The sequence below is a fragment of the Lissotriton vulgaris genome, chromosome 7 (genome assembly GCF_964263255.1).
Source record: "Lissotriton vulgaris chromosome 7, aLisVul1.2, whole genome shotgun sequence".
NCBI lineage: Eukaryota > Metazoa > Chordata > Amphibia > Caudata > Salamandridae > Lissotriton > Lissotriton vulgaris.
Window position 1 is genome coordinate 1,698,982,096 of NC_141695.1, and position 10,276 is coordinate 1,698,992,371.

Sequence of the window (10,276 nt, forward strand, 5' to 3'; positions counted from 1 at the left end):
GGCCATTGGTCCGTAGCATCGTGTGGAAAAAGAAAACAATTTTGGAAGAGCCAGGCAAACCCAAAAAAATTGATTTTCATGGGCATAAGTGAGAGTAATAGACTTGCAAATGTTTAATTTTGTTTGGATCAGGAATGTTGGATCTGGTAAAAGAGCCAGGAAAAACACATTAATAAAAAGGTTGGACACGGGTTTAAGGAATTACAGGACTATTGTTGAAGACTTACCCAAAATTAGGCAGATAGTAAAGCAGTGAGGAGGCCTTAGCATGTAATGTATGCCAAAAGTTAATATTGAAAAGTATAAGTTGATCTTAGAACCAGATGTACGAACATTATGATTTGCGAGTCGCAAATCACAATGTACAACCATGTCTCAGACACTATTTGTGATTCCCAATGGGGTCGCAAATTTGAATGCCTCATGCGTATTAATGAGGCAGTCGCAATTTGCGACCCCATTGGGAATGGCTGTCCCTCCCAGGGATGGTGGCCTGCTGGGCTCAGCAGACCACCAGGTAAATGTTAATGTCATCAGCAGTTGAGTCACTAAATTGTTATCATCTGCCGTTTTCATATATTGTACAAGGTATTTTGTAGAAACTCGGGAGTCTTAAGATCCTAATAGGAGTAGTAGATAGTGCTCAGTCAATTGACATTGAGTGAATGGTACGAATAATGCTCAAACATTTGAAACTGTTCTCTCCCTTCACTGACTCCCCAATTTCATGCTGCCTTTCACTCCAATCTATATGACTTCGTCTCTTTGCTCCCCATTTTAATCTTCCTTTCTCCTCTAGCCAACAATTCACATTGCCTCCCATTCTCATCTCTCCATTTCCCTGTCCTTGTTTTAATCTGTGTAACTGAAGTATAAGTTACATTTTCTTTCTATATTTTTAAAGGCGGCATTCTGTGGCGGTCCAGCTCCTAATGTCTGTGGTCTTTCGCCGGGCACTGCAGAAGTATGAGCAGCCTCTCACCTCAACAGTTGGTGATAACGAACATTTTAACCCTTTCGATGCTCATGACGAGCTCAGCTCGTCATGATGCACAGTTGAGCTGTGCTGATGACGAGCTGAGCTCGTCATGACACCAGCAAAATGGCAATTTCCAGCACAGGGGGGGGGGGGAACGCCTAGCAGCCAAGGTGTTAAATGCAATAGGTCTCGCAATTTGAAATTTTAAGCTATTGGCATTGTAAATGATAATGCCCTTTATTTGTTTTTCAAAGCCTCACATATATATATATATAAAAGGCATTGTCATTTCTTATGCTAAAAGCGCACACTCTTGCAAATGCGGGACCACTTTCATGGTGGATGCGGAGGATGCGCCCCCTTCTTTAGATGCTGCTCGCCCTATTCAAGTTACAGTGAGCAGCATCTAAAGAATGTGGTGCAGTCAACAGTAAAATGAAAGCACATATGGGGCACTTTTACACAAAGTGTAAAAATAAATAAAGCTTGTGTAGCGAGGCCGCTAATTGAAAGTGGTTACGCTGTAAATGAAATAAGCGCAGTCGTTCAAGAGAAAGTGTCCTGCGCTGTAAATTAAATTAGCAACCGCGGCTGTGAAAGTGAACTGCACCATAAATTAAATAAGCGCGGCAGTTATTCTTAAAGCGGACTACGGTGGAAATGAAAAAATACATGACTGATAACAATAAAAAATATGGAGGCATGCTACAACGTCTTGGTTGGAATAGGGAAGATAATTAAAGAAAATAGTGTTCACCGACTAGATAAAGCAGACCGTGTAACAACATAAGTAAAAAGTACAGAACTTCCAACAGACCCACCAATCGCCGGACTCACGTTCTCACTCCTAGACTCTGTCCCCTCACCAACCTGCAGGCAATGCAGCCAATCATGATCCTGTTCCTTCAAAGAAATCTTCCTGCGCCTAATTAACTCAGCTTGATCCTGCTTCACCTTCACCAACTGTCTTTTGTTCCACCAACCCTCACCACCCAAAAAACTGCTCCCTTGCTTACCTTACAGACTTGAACAGGGTCAGAGAACACAGACTCTCCCTTATTCACCGTGAAGGTTTTTTTGAACAATACCCAATCGCCAATTGAAATTTCCAAATCACTCAGACGACCCCGCTTGTCAAAATTTTCTTTCATGTTTAACTATTTTCGCTTGACTACATCTGCAACCCCACACAAAAATCATCAACCTCCGCTACAGATTTTGTACCCTCAAGTCAGGAAAGAAATACATTAGTATTTGCCTTTCTTCCCCTTAGCAACTCAAAAGAAGTAGCTTCTGTGATACAGTGTGGTGAGGTATTGTAATTCCACACATTCACCTCCAAAAACCTTCCTACGTCTAGACCAAACGCCAAAGCTGTCTGAATACTTCCTTTAGAACTTTATTACCTCGCTCCACGAGCCCATTCAAAGCAGGTGAATACAAAGCTACCTTAAAGTGTTTGATATTGTGTGTCTCCAAAAACGTACACATCTTTTCACACACAAAGTTATCGGTCGCCAAAGCTCTAGGAGCCCCTTCTAACAAAAACACCCTTTTCAGAAATCCAATGGTATTATCTGTATCAGGCAATTCCATGAATTTGTAATACATCCACTTTGAAAAGTAGTACCTAGCCAAGATTAAATACTTCATTTTATGTGGCAAAAAATTATAAGGCCCTGAAAAGTCCAAACCAACTTTATCCCAAGGTTTCCCTGGAAATTTAGTTGGATGTATAGGTAATCGTGTCCGCTTCCAGTGTTTGTCAAATAGCAAACATTCCTCAATCTTCTGCTAAAACCTCGAAGATTCCGGAAGGTAAAAACCTATAAACGCTCTTTCTCAGGAATGGCACCCAGGATCTGGAACTCACTCCCTCCTGAAACCAGGCTCATCTCCTCCTTCACACTTTTTAAGAAAGAAGTAAAAGCTATTTTTATGGCCAAATACACTTAACCTATTAGCGTGGATCTGGAAAGACCCTACACCGACCTGTATTACTTTGTTCGAACTCTAGGACTATGTATCTCACCTGTATTATTGTCACTACTGACTATCTATGCACACAGTTTAACTCTCTGTTCAAACTCTATGACTATGTATTGCACCTGTATTATTGACGCTACTGACTATATATGCACACATTTAACTGTTATATTTGTATTATTGATGTGCTGTACTACTTTGCTCCCTCACGTACCTATCCTTCCCATCCTTCCCACTTATTATGTGTAACCCCACTCTCTTGCTGGCATTCCCGGCCCTTGTAAAGCGCTCTTATATCTGCAAAGATCTTGTTCGCGCTATATAAAACTTAAAAAAATAAATAAATAAATAACCATCCACCATACTCCTAACATGAGCATCCAAGGCAGGCCACCATTAGTGTTTTATAATCATAGTAGTTTTTGTCACTCCCAAGTGACCTTCGAGAGCAACCCTAATAATGGAATTCCTTCAGCTACTAGGAGGAACAAATGTTTCCCCTCTCATCACAAAACTATATTTCACAGAAAGATTGTCTGCCAATCGGGCAAAATTCTTCAAATCCCCTGCCAAACTTCTTACATCTGGCCATTTATTCCAAGAGTATTCCAACATCTTGGACAAAATAACATCCTTCGTGCAAGCATCCTTCCATTCCCCGTCAGAAAAGACTTTGCTACAATTCTCAATTGCATCCACAACAGCAACACACTCCACCTCATCCTCCCCCAATCCTCCTCTTCTTTCTCGATCAACATTCTTGATAAACAATCTGCTCGAAAAATTTTACCACCCTGGATGTGCTTCATCTCAAGATTGTACTCTTGCAACTTTGATACTAGTCTAGTCAACCTGGCAGACACGTTATTACCTGTAATGTTGCTGAAAATGAAAGTCAGAGGCTTGTGGTCCATGAAAGTTTCAAATCTGCGACCCCAAATATACATTTTGGATTTTTGAGCTACCCAAATACAAGCCAATGCCTTCCGCTCAATGGTGCTGTAATTTTGTTGAAATTGCTTGAGAGATCTTGAGGCGAAAGCCACAGTCTGTTCCTTGCCATTCACCTTCTAACTGAGAACCGCCCCCAAACTTCTCGTACTCGCATCTACGTAATGATCGAAGCACAATCGTCTCGAAAAGCTTGTAGAGCCTGAGCCAAAACTATTAATTTCTTCACTCTTGCAAACACTCCATCCAGTTCTTCCATTCACCTTCTAACTGAAAACGGCCCCAAACTTCTCGTACTCGCATCTACGTAATGATCGAAGCACAATCGACTCGAAAAGCTTGTAGAGCCTGAGCCAAAACTATTAATTTCTTCACTCTTGCAAACACTCCATCCAGTTCTTCTGTCCACACAAATTTCTGTCCCTTCTTAAGTAGCACCCGCAGGGGTTCAACAATCTGAGCATAGTTAACTACAAATCTAGCGGAATACTTAGCCAGCTCCAAGAAAGAACGGAGCTTGTCCTTATCACAGGTGGGTCTTGTCTCCCTGAGAGCCCTGATTATTGAAAAATTTGGTTTATTTCCCTCACTAGGCACAGTGTGTCTCAGATATTCTAGCTCTCTCACACCGAACTTGCATTTAGCCGCTCTTACAGTCATGCCATGCTCACCCAGGCCAGACAACACTTTCTTTAACAAATCATGATATTCCTCAGAACTTTTAAAAAAGATCAAGATATCGTCCATATAAGCATGCCCTTAAACAGTGTGTGCATCAATCTCTGACAAACGCTAGCAGCAGATGCCAGACCAAAGGGAAGTCTCAGGAACTTGTATGCGCCGAAAAGTGTTACAAACGTAGTCAATTCCTGAGACTCCCTAGCCAATGAGATCTGATGGTAGACTGACTTCAGATCAATTAAAAAGAACTGCTTAGCTCCTCCCAAATTTGCCAAAAGCTCATCGATCTTGAGGAGAGAATGTCAGTCCACCATAATGTTCTTGTTTGGATCCCTCAGATCTGCGAACAGCCTAATCTCGCCAGTCTTTGCGAGCCACCATGATGGGAGCAACCTCTTGCGAGAACTCTGTGGTTTGAATGATACCTTCGAAAATAACCCATCAAGAATAGACCTTAACTCCTCTCCCATACTCAAAGGCACAGGTCAAACCTTATGAACCATTGGCTGTGACCAGGTAACAGTCTGATTCTGTGCTCCATCCCTTTTACGCAACCTACCTGATCACTGAACATAGTTTTAAATTCAGCCAACAGGACCATAGGATCAATCCCTGAATCATTCACATTACACACAGAGATTTCCCTCACCCTAACAGGGGTGTCCTCCCCCGGCACGAAGTACAAACCCATCCTTGCGAGATCCTTCCAACCCACAATGTTCTTTCCTTTGATGGCCACATACTTTCGTAAAGATTTCTTGACCAAAAACTGCTACATGTCCATATCCTTCTCTCTAAAGGCCTTTGGGTTTTCATCAGTTTCTGATAAAGAAACGTTTTTGCCCCAATTTTCATAAAAATAAGAATCTCGAAGAATTGTTATTGGTGATCCAGAATCCACCATAACCTTGGTCTCAATTCTACCAATTGTAGCACCACACAAGGGACCTTTAATCTTCATACACTCCACTTTACACACCGATCTATTTCAACATCCACACTGCCCACCTGTACAGATTTCCTCTGACTCCAGCAAACTTTCTGAAAATGCCCCATCTTCTTACAAATGGAACAGCACTTACCAATAGCCGGGCAGCCATAAAAGTTACTGACATGGAATTTCGATCCACACCTGTAACAAACATTTTCCCCTCTCTTTTGCACAGGTTTTAGAGCCTTATCTTTCACCCCAACGGCAAGCAAACTTTATTCAAGAAACTCCTCCTGCTCTGAAACCAGGATAATTGTAAAGGAAGAGCTTGCTTGCATAGCTTTAGTTGAAATCATGGACCTCTCAATACTCAAGGCTAACAGCCAGATTCATCATAGTCCCGTTTTGCGAGTCCTTAATAGCGATTATTAAGGAATCGCTATTAAGGACTTGCAAAACGGGATTCATGTAGGAATCGCTAAATAAATTGCAATTCCTACACATTCCTTATTTGCGATTAGCAATTTGCTAATCGCAAATAAGGATGCGATTTCAAGGGTGCCAGGGGTATCCAAAGGACACCCTGTAGCACCCCTGAAATGTAATCTACATTGGTGTTGCGCACACACATGTCCAAAGGACATGTGTGTGTGTAACATGCAACTTAGAAAAATGCATTTAAATGCATTTTTCTAAATTTTCGCTATTTACCATGAGGTTTGACCTCGTGGTAAATAGCGGCCCAAAATTGCGATTTTGCAATTTTGAAATGGTTAATGAATTGCATTTAAGGAATCTCAAATAGAGATTCCTTAAATGCAATTCCTCGCAAATGTGCGAATTCTTTATTAGCGAATTTTGCATTTTGGATGATGAATCCCAAATGCAAAAATTGCACTCGCAAAGGGCCGGATTCTCAGAATCTGGCCCTTTGCGAGCGCATTTTTCTTTGATGAATCTAGCTGTAAGTCTTTTACCTCGGACAGGGAAGGATTTTTGCAGCTTCAAATCCTTTCTTTAATTTTGTGAGAAGCACAGTTAAAAACGAATTGGTCCCTGATGAAATCATGTAATAATGGCCCAAACCCACAAGTGATAGACAGAACACTCAAAGCTGAAATTTATTCTTCTACCTTTTCTTCTTCACCTTGCTTGCGCTTATAAAAATTATGTCTTTCTAGCATTATATTAGGCGCATCCGAAAATTGCTTCTTAAGTCTGGCAATTGCCTCTAAATAAGCATTCCATTGTCTGTCACCAGATTGACCGTGAGGCAGAGGAATTGGAGGCAAACTGTCAAAAATACAACGCGCCGTTTTGCCTAAACTCCCAAAAAGTAATGCAAATTTTCAAGCAGGAGAGTACTCTGTGGCTTTAATCGCAACCAGGTGATTTTCAAATAGCCAGAACCACTCCGACCACAACATGGATGGCTTACCCGGTTTTCCTAGAAATGGAGGTAGTTGTGTAATTTGCTGAGGAGTAGCCCTAGTTTAAGCCTAACGTTGATAAAATCTCTTAAAATAACGCTTTTCCAAAGTCCAGTGCGTGGAACCTCTGAAACTGCACGAAGGCAGCGCGAGCCTCTAACAGCCGAGAAGTGCAAAATCACCTCAAATTGGCCAAAATGAGGAAAAAAAGGCCCTACCAGGCACCCAAACCAGCGACTGTTGAAAAGGCAGAGCTCCGACCAGCAACCTGGAAGTCCTGACTGCCAGTCCTTGTCCTCACCAAACTGTACCGACGAGCCGACCCCACAGCGTGGAGTTCTTCGGTGGCAGAAGCAGATCGCAATCGTCACCAAATGTAGTAAGTAGAAGAGTACCACAATGGAGTCGTGCTTCTTAGTTAAAGATGTATTTATTTAGTAAAAAGCTTCAGCCACAACAAGGAGCATCACACCCACCAGAAGTTCGACATGCAACTGACAGCTGTTGATCAAACCCCCAACAGCGTGCTCTCCAAGTACGGGGCAACAAGAACAATAACATATTAAACATTCCATAACATTTTATTCTGTTATGTTACCCAGCCGGCTGCTACGGTTCCCGCACTGTTCGGGCCTCTGGGCATCTATGGCTCCTTCTTGGGCTATGGTGTTTGCTATGCGATAAACAGGCATAAATCGGTCCTGTGTAGCCCACGACCTGAGGAGACTTAGCCCCCCTCTCCCTGCGGCTCTCCAGGTGACGCAGACGGGATTAACATATTTGGGGATCTACCTAACCACAGACAGATATCTCTCCTACCAAAAAAACGTTCAGAGAGTCATAACGAACTTTGCAGCTGATGCCCTACGATGGAAAGCCCTCCCCCTCGCAATACTTGGCTGCGCTGCAATGTTTAAAATGATTACATTGCACCGCTTTTTGTATGCCCTCCAAAATGAATATTTCCCTCTTCCCAGACAGACGTTTAGGCTGATAGATGCAGCAATGCGCTCACTGTTGTGGCTTGAGAAGCAGCCAAGGATAGCCCTGAGTACCTTGCAGCGAAACCAGTATAATGGAGGGATAATGAATGGCTCCATGCCCCGGCTGATCACCCCACCTACATATTAGAACGGGACACCATGGCACACCGCTCTTGCCTATTCTACTTATATGGAGGTGCAGGAACGAGACACCTACTTCCAGCCACGCAAATACTGTAGAGGTATGGGAAAGGGCGACTAAGACAATGGGATGTACACGTAAACCGACAAAGCAGACACCGATATAGAAATGTACCTGGTTGAGGGAACTTCGCAAACTCAAGGGCTTTGGAGGCTCGGAAGACATCGGCATTTCTATGTTGGGGGATGTGGTGGCGAAGGGGGACCTTAAATCCTTTAGGACTCTGGCAACATAGTTTGGGTTGCACCCCACCCAAATGTTTTGATACGCACAACTGCGCCATGCCTGGAGAGCCGAGAGCTTGCTCTCCTCTCTCCTGCCAGAATATGCCACGCTGGAGGGTCGCCTATTGCAAGAACAGATATCCGACAAGACTGTCTCTCTAACGTATAAGACCTTGAACAATAACATGCCAGACAGACTGGGGAAACTAAGATAAACATGGGAGAAGAACCTATGTACGATGGACACAGTAGATTGGGACCCTGCCCTGATGCACTACAGGGAAGTGGTGATTAAATCCGGTCTCTTACTCATCCAATAGAAGGTTCTACACAGGGTATATTTTGACAGGTTTCGAATCCCTTGCATGGGCCAGGCCAGTGATCCAAATTGTCTGCTAGAGGCCGCACTTCCTCTGGACCCTAAGTTCGTACTACTGGGGATATCCAATTATATTGGCTTGAGCCGCCCACAACTGATTTTTGCACTGTTGGCCTTATCAGTGGCAAAAAGAGATGTCGCGCATGCATGGGGGGGGACGTCAATTCCCCCTCAATTAGGAGAATGGAGGAGAGGAATGGACATGTATATGGCGGCAGAAAAGGTCACACATAAAGCGAGAGGATGTCCCCGGAAGTTCGGTGGAATATGGGGGAAATGGAGAAGGTATCATGGTCTGGATGGATGTGTGGGACCTGATTAACATAATATAGATCCTCTTGAACTTTGATGCGTGCCAGGATGGCGTGTGGTTGGATACGTGTTTCAGACCCTGGGGGAGTTTCAGTGGGGTGGGGGTAGGATTACCAAAAGTGTCACTTATGAAAGAGCTGGACTTTGCTTGTGTGCATGGCATGGAATTGATAATGGGGGTGGAGGGGTATTCGGGCGCGAGGATGAGTACTTGTGGCATGCTAGTTGTACCATAACATTTCAATACAATCCCAATTCAATACCAACCCACTACAAAGCCTCTTTATCTGTTGTGTGATTTTATTTTGAAGAACAATAGTATGGCTAGACAATGATCTCTAAAGGCCAGACCAGAAAATGATGCTCAGACTTGGCTGTGGCCTGAGCACTCCCTATGAGTGACTGCTGTCTAGAGCAGTGTTTCTGAGCTGTCATTTAGCGAGCTCCCAAGAGACGGATATTATTAGCAGCATCCGTCTAAACTTTCCATTCACGATTTACTCGTGTGACAGAAAACCCATTTTCAGTCCTTGTGAGGGACAAGATAAGCACTTGCATGTGATGTATTCTCTGGTACCATGAATTACAGCAGATAACGCCTCACTAAAACTATTACTCTTTCACTTTTCATGTTCCTAATAGCAACAGCTTCGAGTATATAAGTCTATTAAAGTCAGATTATGGATCCTGATCTTTAAAAAATATGATGCTTGTTACTCTGGTATGACAAAGAATGCTGTTGGTTTCCATTTTTGTCGTCATGACTTAAAAGGAAGCTGTGTTTTTATTTACAAGAAAAGATTCAAGTCAAGATAGGTAGAAGGAAAAGAAGATTTCATATAGTTTTATTTTACAGCAAGAGGACCAAAGTTTTTGCGCTTCATTTATATTCTGCAATGTATAGGAGTCACTTACCCGGAATGGGAGATGTGCTGTGCCCTCACAGGCAGCCCAAAAGCGCCTCAGAAGCTAATGCCTTGGCAGATGGGCACTATACAAAAACTACAAACAAAGAGTTTCAGTTGCATTCCTCCTTTGAGCAGTCGGTGCTTGTGTGCTGAACAAAAATCAAACCTGTAATCACAGTTTAATCTTTGAAGGAGGCCATCAGCTCAAAGTGTGCATCATCGTTTGCTGTGTGAGTTTCTTAATATGTGATGCTTAGGCCTTTGGAATAACCTCCCTCTGCAACTGCTTGCTTGATGCAACCCCTTGCCT